This window comes from Bufo bufo, chromosome 4 (genome assembly GCF_905171765.1).
Source record: "Bufo bufo chromosome 4, aBufBuf1.1, whole genome shotgun sequence".
Taxonomy (NCBI): Eukaryota; Metazoa; Chordata; class Amphibia; order Anura; family Bufonidae; genus Bufo; species Bufo bufo.
Genome location: NC_053392.1, coordinates 603,240,714 through 603,251,082, shown reverse-complemented (window position 1 = coordinate 603,251,082; position 10,369 = coordinate 603,240,714).

The window sequence follows — 10,369 nt, the reverse complement described above, 5'->3', positions numbered from 1 at the left end:
TAATATGCCACAGGCCACTAGGTCTGAAGCCCATTAGAGGACATAGCAGGGGATGCATATCTACTGGGGCGCTATAGGGTTCAATGGGCTGCATAACTATTGGGGCGCTGTAGCCATAAGGGGCTGCATAACTACTGGGGTGATTATAACTACGGAGGCATTAAAGGGGGCATTTAAACTAGTGGTTGGCACTACAAGGGGGCCTTATTACTACTGGGGGCACTGTAGAGGAGTCTTAACTACTGGGTGCACTACAAGGGGGCCTTATTACTACTGGGGGCACTATAGGGGCCTAATGTCTACTGGGGCACTACAGGGAGTGCAGAAATATTAGGCAAGTTATATTTTTGAGGATTAATTTTATTATTGAACAACAACCATGTTCTCAATGAACCCAAAAAACTCATTAATATCAAAGCTGAATATTTTTGGAAGTAGTTTTTAGTTTGTTTTTAGTTTTAGCTATTTTAGGGGGATATCTGGGTGTGCAGGTGACTATTACTGTGCATAATTATTAGGCAACTTAACAAAAAACAAATATATACCCATTTCAATTATTTATTTTTACCAGTGAAACCAATATAACATCTCAACATTCACAAATATACATTTCTGACATTCAAAAACAAAACAAAACAAATCAGTGACCAATATAGCCACCTTTCTTTGCAAGGACACTCAAAAGCCTGCCATCCATGGATTCTGTCAGTGTTTTGATCAACATTGCGTGCAGCAGCAACCACAGCCTCCCAGACACTGTTCAGAGAGGTGTACTGTTTTCCCTCCTTGTAAATCTCACATTTGATGATGGACCACAGGTTCTCAATGGGGTTCAGATCAGGTGAACAAGGAGGCCATGTCATTAGATTTTCTTCTTTTATACCCTTTCTTGCCAGCCACGCTGTGGAGTACTTGGACGCGTGTGATGGAGCATTGTCCTGCATGATAATCATGTTTTTCTTGAAGGATGCAGACTTCTTCCTGTACCACTGCTTGAAGAAGGTGTCTTCCAGAAACTGGCAGTAGGACTGGGAGTTGAGCTTGACTCCATCCTCAACCCGAAAAGGCCCCACAAGCTCATCTTTGATGATACCAGCCCAAACCAGTACTCCACCTCCACCTTGCTGGCGTCTGAGTCGGACTGGAGCTCTCTGCCCTTTACCAATCCAGCCACGGGCCCATCCATCTGGCCCATCAAGACTCACTCTCATTTCATCAGTCCATAAAACCTTAGAAAAATCAGTCTTGAGATATTTCTTGGCCCAGTCTTGACGTTTCAGCTTGTGTGTCTTGTTCAGTGGTGGTCGTCTTTCAGCCTTTCTTACCTTGGCCATGTCTCTGAGTATTGCACACCTTGTGCTTTTGGGCACTCCAGTGATGTTGCAGCTCTGAAATATGGCCAAACTGGTGGCAAGTGGCATCTTGGCAGCTGCACGCTTGACTTTTCTCAGTTCATGGGCAGTTATTTTGCGCCTTGGTTTTTCCACACGCTTCTTGCGACCCTGTTGACTATTTTGAATGAAACGCTTGATTGTTCGATGATCACGCTTCAGAAGCTTTGCAATTTTAAGAGTGCTGCATCCCTCTGCAAGATATCTCACTATTTTTGACTTTTCTGAGCCTGTCAAGTCCTTCTTTTGACCCATTTTGCCAAAGGAAAGGAAGTTGCCTAATAATTATGCACACCTGATATAGGGTGTTGATGTCATTAGACCACACCCCTTCTCATTACAGAGATGCACATCACCTAATATGCTTAATTGGTAGTAGGCTTTCGAGCCTATACAGCTTGGAGTAAGACAACATGCATAAAGAGGATGATGTGGTCAAAATACTCATTTGCCTAATAATATAGCACCTACCAGTGGCCATTTGGCTCCAGGAGAAGTATATGGTGGGCTCAGCGTGCATGTTGGTACTTGCATCCCTGGATCCGATGAAAGCTGTAATGGCACCGGACGGGGTTAAAATCAGAGTGTGCTTGGCGTGCACGCTGACCTGCATTCCCTGGACTTTGTGTGGCTGTCGTGGCCCATAAACAGGTAGGAACTAGTGTTAGGGACCACTCAAATAGAGGCGACCTTGACGTGGTGAGTGGCTTATTACGCTTTGGCCAAAATGTACACCAATGCCTCATCCAGCATGGAAGCAGGGCAGAATGCTGGATATAGAGTGCTATCACATTTGTATTCTCCGTTTGTATATGTATTTCGCCATAGTGATGTGCACCTATATACAGGTAGTGCTGACTCAATTCCCCAAATTTTTTCTTTATCATTCCACTGCTTGCTGTAGATGCGCCGCAATTATTAAGAGGTACATCCCTCTTAGTATTTGTGGTGCACCTGCACAGGTCCATAAGCCAAAGACGGGATCTACACCATAGATTTCCTATATAATCTAGGTCAGTTTCCTGGTGTAGATTATGATAAATGTGATGGACCTCCTACTCCGGGCACCTTCACCACCCACCGTAATACCCCAAAACAGTTGCAAAGTTTAGCGCAACAGCAGTGTGCGCCACAGTTTTGATTGTTGTATGAGAGAATATGGGAATCCAAGAAAAGGAATTGATGGAATTATTATTATTATTATTTTTTTTAAGTGTATTGTCTAGAATTGTAGCCAGAAATCCCCCTCATTGTTTGTAGGGAGTTTTTGATGAATGTAATAAGTAGTAAAGAGACTGGTACGAGGAGGACAATGCTCGGCATTCAGAACTATCTGAGTCATGGGGCATCAGTGTCCTGAGTAATCTGATGATCTTTCTATCATCTGAAGAACATTTAAGGGGTGGTCTTGGGGATTGCAGCGGATTGCAAAGTTTTGAATTGAACTTTTTTATTTTTTGGGCATATTTCCTATTTTAGACCCACCTACACTTTTTTTTTCTTATCTAGAAAGCTCCCATTAAAATAAATACCATACATCAGTGAGTTTTCCATCTGACACGTCTGGTAAAAGCATCTTTTGGTTTTCTGACTTCATTATTTAAAGAGTAACTGTCATGTTTTCATCAAAAAAATTAAATTTTAGCATATGTTACTGCTGCAGCAGCATTCTGCCTAAAGCAATCTGTAGTTTCTTCACATTCCACAGTTTTCCTTGAGTTTTTCCCTTAGTTACGGCTGTTTAAACATTTACAATATTAGGACCTTCTCAAGATGGCTCCTCTGTCAGTTCTCGGAGGCCAAAACTGCTTTCCCTCACTTCCCATACACACTTGCTGTAGCCAGCAACTCCCTGCCAGCCAATCAGATTGGATTACCGAGAGACACGCCTCCTCACTCTGAAGCCTAATGCAGGTATGCAGTGTGAAGGACAGCCACTCTCTCTTCCTGTCTTCTTAGCCAGAGGCAGTGGCGTACATACATGGGTCGCAGGGGTCGCACTTGCGACCAGGCCCGGCACTCCAGGGGGCCCGCCCCCCAGTGTTGAGTTTCTATGCTGCCAGCCCTACCCTCCCTTGAGTCTCCTCCCCGGCCGCCTGTGGACCCGCCCTGCAGTAGTGCTGTGCGTGTATAACCCGGGCGGCACACTGCAGGGGGGCGCGGCTGTCCGCTGGGCTGGCACAAGTTAAATCGAGCCTGACGCTGTGTTTTTTTTTTCTTCACACAGCGTCCGGCTACAGAGCAGAGTGAGGAGGGGAGAGGGGGCGGGGCATACACGGCAGTTCCCGATAGGCTCCGCCCACCTTCCAGGCGGGAAAGGCAGTGCAGAGCCAGTAGCCGGAGCAAGAATGAACATGCAGAACTGAAGTCCAGACTCCAGGCAGAGAGTGATTCAAGCGACCCAAAGTGAGTGACAGTCTGAGTCAGTGACTGTCCCTGAGTGCAGAGTCCCACCCTGTGTAATTAGGTGAGAGGAGGGGAGAGGCGGCCATTATATTAATAACAAAGAGGGGGACATTATAATATAGAGGGGAAATAATATTATGAGGAATGGGGGACTATCTGGCTCTAGCACAGTATTGGGGGGCAGCAGGATGAGTTGTTGAGACACCAGGAAGGAGAGGATGAGAGTAAAGTGAGGAACCTAAAAAAATTCTGTGAAACTCTGCAGAGACGAGAAGCGGCTGAAAGAAAGTATCATGACGGTCTTATCTCTGAATGAAGACGTTGAGGAAAGTCTACATCACAGGAGACGTCACTGGATGTAACAGGTATGGGGCGGCATTATACTGTAATAATAATGTCCATGCACATATCTGTTTCACAGTAGGGTTGGGGGAGGAGATTGAGAATATGGCCCACCCTGCCGCATTCGGCCCCAGACTTGAGGTCACACTGTGTGTGTTCTGAATTCTGGGGCCTCACACCCATCTACTACATTATCTGTACTCAGAGTTATCACTATGTTATCTGTGGTGTTACATAGGACTGCTAGTGATCTACTACAGTATCTGTTAAAAGGGGCGTGCCTGGGGTAGGGGGGGGGGGCGCAATTTTTGGCTTGCCCCAGGTGCTGGCAACCCACGCTACGCCACTGCCGGGGCCCGCCCCCCCAGTGTTGAGTTTTCTTGCTGCCAGCCCTACCCTCCCTTGAGTCTCCTCCCCGGCCGGCGGTGTGGCGTGCCGGACATGACGTTGAGATGCAGGGACAGGGAGAAGGCGCCGGAAAAGAAAGGGAGAGCACTGCGCAAAGAAGCCGGTCCGGCTTTCAGAGTGAGTGAGGTATGATGGTGGCTGAGAGTTGGGCAATGTATGTAAAGTTATGGCTGGTGACTTGTGCTATGTAATTTTTTTTTTTTTTTTCTGTTGTCTTGGGGTGTAGCTCTTTTGTGTAGGCACTTCTATTGAGCTTCTAGTATATGCTTGGATGTAGCAGGGCTGGTTTTGTCATGCATTTCTTTTGCCTTCATATGGTAAAATACTTCATTGGCTATCAATGGCTTTATAACACACACGCGCGCGCGCGCACACACACACACACGCGCGCACACGCACACACACGCACACACACACACGCGCACACACACACACACGCGCGCGCGCGCGCGCGACGGGGCCCCATGGATCAGTTTCACATCAGGGCCCCATGGATTGTGTGTACGCCACTGGCCAGAGGCAGACATTAATAAAAGCTGTTATTATAAGGTAATTACAGATCTTTTGACAATCATTGACAGACTGACTCAGATATACACGCCTAGCTCTAATAGACAAAATAGCAAAAAATATAAAGAAATATGACAATTAGACTTTAAAGACATGCCACGAGCTAGTGCTGAATTTCACATCTCCATGTTGTAACATGACCGCCGAGCACATGTTCAGCTGTAATAACAGACGCCACTTCCCAGTGACTGGAGACACCGGAGTGTTATATGGTATAATGGTCTCAGCGTCTGGAACTAAGAATAAATGATCATAAATTGCCATATAACAGCTGGCTCTTAGAGTGGACACCACGACCACCCATGATGCCAGGGTGCAGTTGTTTGTAGTCAGAGCTTACATTGTCTAGGTAGTAGTCTTCTGCAAAGCTTTATGGTGAGATGACCCAGACCAGAGGGGCGCCCGAGACCTGCCCTGGGTACATTACAGCGCTTACAGTCCTCTCTATATTATGACATAAGTAGCGTTGAGCGACCTTGTGTTTCAAGTTCGGCATAAAAAGTTCAGGTTCTAAGAATTCCGTTATGGATTCCGCTACCATGGACCATAGTTAAGGACCATTGTGGTATCAGAATCCATAACGGAATTATTAGATAACCCGAACTTTGTCTGCCGAACTTGAAACACAAGTTCGCTTAACACTATACATAACTCCCTTAGACTCCATGCTACAATATAAACATGAACTGTACTAAGTTCCCACTATACCCATGGGTGCAGAAGAAGATCACTGCTAAGGCCCTATTGTAAGCTTTTCTGCTCTTCTATGGCTATTAGGGATGAACGAATCGACTTCGGATGAAACATCCGAAGTCGATTCGCATAAAATTTCGGTCCAATACTGTACGGAGCGAGCGCTCCGTGCAGTACTAGAATGTATTGGCTCAGATGAGCCGAAGTTATTACTTCGTGAAATCTCGCGTGACTTCACGTAATAACTTCATAGATTAATTTTTACTGTAAAAAACCCATTTCCCAACTCAGGTTCGGTTCCAAGTGGTACCTTGGAACCGAACCTGAGTTTCGGAAATGTTTTTTTATAGTATAAATAATTTTCTGACGTTATTACGAGACTTCGCAAAGTAATAACTTTGGCTCATCTGAACCAATACATTCTAGTACTGTACGGAGCGCTCACTCCATACAGTATTGGAACCGAGTTTTATGCGAATCGACTTAGGATGTTTCATCCAAAGTCGATTCGCTCATCCCTAATGGCCATGATCTTGCAGCCACTGGCAACAACAACTTTCTTCAATCCTCGGGCTCATGGCCTTTGATGAAAACTTACAACAATGCAAGTTGCACCTACGGTCCCATCTTAGGTCTCCATAGTAGAGGACACTCTATTCGTTGTTACCCACCTGCTTACAAAGACATATTTGCATACACATCACTGACAACACAAAATGTTACCATAGGTTTTATTAGAAAAATACATTTTAGCTGCGAAAGACTCACCGGACAGTTTAATTTCAGTTCCTCAAATTTGAATAGAATGCGAAATACAACACGGATACGTACTGACACAGCCTACAGTTAGTGTAGGAATGACAACATGAGAATGTGAACAAACACTGGAATGTTACAGCCTTACTCTACTATAAACCAAAAATTCTGGAGTGATAGCAGTTAAACCCATCCCTAACCCCAACTGGGGATCTAGGAAGCTGAGATATCGGACAATACTTTGGCGGTCCCTGGTGCTTCCCCCCCCTCCTTCTGACTAACAAAAATATCAACTTCATAGGGTTAGAAAATAGATTGACTACTAACCCCAGCAGGGCACCTATTTACTGCAAGGACCTTGCAAACAGCTGCTCTCATCTCCGCTTCCTGAAAAGTGTCACATTGGGATGTTAACTGCAGCCTCCAGAATTTTTAGGTTAGGCTTTAAAACATAGTTAAGTTAGGCTTTAAGAAAAAAAACAAAAACCTGATATTCTAGGTAATTCCTATTTATAGTTGCTACACCATATCTACCCCGAGCCTACGCCTTGGTGCTCAGATACAACATAGCATACAATCTTCCTTGCTGCGTCACATTTTCCACCCATCTAACCAGTGGAAGGGGCCTACAATAATTCAATATAACATGGGAATGACTTGTACATTCGATAGGACTTCCTGCGGTCACATCCGTGCATGTAGACAGATGGTGGTCACCCAGACAGGAAGTAAGCGACTGGTAGGCAACCTGAACTCACAATATCCTGTAGAGTAAAGGGACGCTGTAAGAAGAGAAATTCAGATAGTCAGGTCCATAAATATTGGGACATCGACACAATTCTAACATTTTTGGCTCTATACACCACCACAATGGATTTGAAATGAAACGAACAAGATGTGCTTTACCTGCGGACTGTCAGCTTTAATCTGAGGGTATTTACATCTAAATCAGGTGAACGGTGCAGGAATTACAACAGTTTGCATATGTGCCTCCCACTTGTTAAGGGACCAAAAGTAATGGGACAATTGTCTTCTCAGCTGTTCCATGGCCAGGTGTGTGTTATTCCCTCATTATCCCAATTACAATGAGCAGATAAAAGGTCCAGAGGTCATTTCCAGTCTGCTATTTACATTTGGAATCTGTTGCTGTCAACTCTCAAGATGAGATCCAAAGAGCTGTCACTATCAGTGAAGCAAGCCATCATTAGGCTGAAAAAACACAACAAACCCATCAGAGAGATAGCAAAAACATTAGGCGCGGCCAAAACAACTGTTTGGAACATTCTTAAAAAGGAACGCACCGGTGAGCTCAGCAACACCAAAAGACCTGGAAGACCACGGAAAACAACTGTGGTGGATGACCGAAGAATTATTTCCCTGGTGAAGAAAACACCCTTCACAACAGTTGGCCAGATCAAGAACACTCTCCAGGAGGTAGGTGTATGTGTGTCAAAGTCAACAATCAGGAGAAGACTTCACCAGAGTGAATACAGAGGGTTCACCACAAGATGTAAACCATTGGTGAGCCTCAAAAACAGGAAGGCCAGATTAGAGTTTGCCAAACATCTAAAAAAAGCCTTCACAGTTCTGGAACAACATCCTATGGACAGATGAGACCAAGATCAACTTGTACCAGAGTGATGGGAAGAGAAGAGTATGGAGAAGGAAAGGAACTGCTCATGATCCTAAGCATACCACCTCATCAGTGAAGCATGGTGGTGGTAGTGTCATGGCGTGGGCATGTATGGCTGCCAATGGAACTGGTTCTTCTGTATTTATTGATGATGTGACTGCTGACAAAAGCAGCAGGATGAATTCTGAAGTGTTTCGGGCAATATTATCTGTTCATATTCAGCCAAATGCTTCAGAACTCATTGGACGGCGCTTCACAGTGCAAATGGACAATGACCCAAAGCATACTGTAAAAGAAACTAAAGAGTTTTTTAAGGGAAAGAAGTAGAATGTTATGCAATGGCCAAGTCAATCACCGGACCTGAATCCGATCGAGCATGCATTTCACTTGCTGAAGACAAAACTGAAGGGAGAATGACCCAAGAACAAGCAGGAACTGAAGACAGTTGCAGTAGAGGCCTGGCAGAACATCACCAGGGATGAAACCCAGCGTCTGGTGATGTCTATGCGTTCCAGACTTCAGGCTGTAATTGACTGCAAAGAATTTGCAACCAAGTATTAAAAAGTGAAAGTTTTATTTATGATCATTATTCTGTCCCATTACTTTTGGTTCCTTAACAAGTGGGAGGCACATATGCAAACTGTTGTAATTTCTACACCGTTCACCTGATTTGGATGTAAATACCCTCAAATTAAAGCTGACAGTCTGCAGGTAAAGCACATCTTGTTTGTTTCATTTCAAATCCATTGTGGTGGTGTATAGAGCCAAAATTTTTAGAATTGCATCGATGTCCCAATATTTATAGATTCAGCAAAGATACAAACGCCAAGTAGAGCACAAAATATTAGAGACCTAGAATCTACTGTGTAAAACTAGTTGCATTTTGCCTGACACTCATTCAGTAATTAAAGGGATAGAGAACTCCACCTGGAATTCTAACATTCCTTCTGATTGGCAGAGTAACTTGGCCTTGGAAGCTTCACAGGCAAGATAAGAAGGCCTTAGAGCAGGGATCAGCAACCTCCTGCTGCTGTGAGACTACAACTCCCAGCATGCACATTTGCTTGGCTGTACTTGTAACTCCCATAGAAGTGAAAGGAGGACTCTGTGAGTAGTTGTAGTCCTAGAACAGCTGGAGCGCCAAAGGTTGCTGATTTGCCTTAAAGGCCTGGGTTTGAACCACAAACTGATCACAAAAAGTCCTACTACTGGAACCCCCATTGATCACCAGCCATTGGCATGGGAACCTGGCAGCAACTGCTCGATTCACCTGCAGCGCCACCATAGGAGAAGTGAAGAATTACACTGGCTCGTGTAATGCACAGCTGTGTTGGTCCTCCAGAGTGACCGCTGCTCTTCAGCACTGATGGAGGACCTTCCACAATTAATTCTGACGTCTCTAATGGGGTATTTTGAAATAGGTGTTCTTAACTACTTCAAAGGCAACCTCCAGGTTCCTATTTTTCATCTTACATATTCGCATTTACTCTGAGGGTAAAAACACATACAGTACAGACCAAAAGTTTGGACACACCTTCTCATTCAAAGAGTTTTCTTTATTTTCATGACTATGAAAATTGTAGATTTACACTGAAGGCATCGAAACTATGAATTAACACATGTGGAATTATATACATAACAAACAAGTGTGAAACAACTGAAAATATGTCATATTCTAGGTTCTTCAAAGTAGCCACCTTTTACTTTGATTACTGCTTTGCACACTCTTGGCATTCTCTTGATGAGCTTCAAGAGGTAGTCCCCTGAAATGGTTTTCACTTCACAGGTGTGCCCTGTCAGGTTTAATAAGTGGGATTTCTTGCCTTATGAAGGTCAGTCAGTCAGCCGAAAAATTGGGAAAACTTTGAAAGTAAGGGCTATTTGACCATGAAGGAGAGTGATGGGGTGCTGCGCCAGATGACCTGGCCTCCACAGTCACTGGACCTGAACCCAATCGAGATGGTTTGGGGTGAGCTGGACCGCAGAGTGAAGGCAAAAGGGCCAACAAGTGCTAAGCATCTCTGGGAACTCCTTCAAGACTGTTGGAAGACCATTTCAGGGGACTACCTCTTGAAGCTCATCAAGAGAATGCCAAGAGTGTGCAAAGCAGTAATCAAAGCAAAAGGTGGCTACTTTGAAGAACCTAGAATATGACATATTTTCAGTTGTT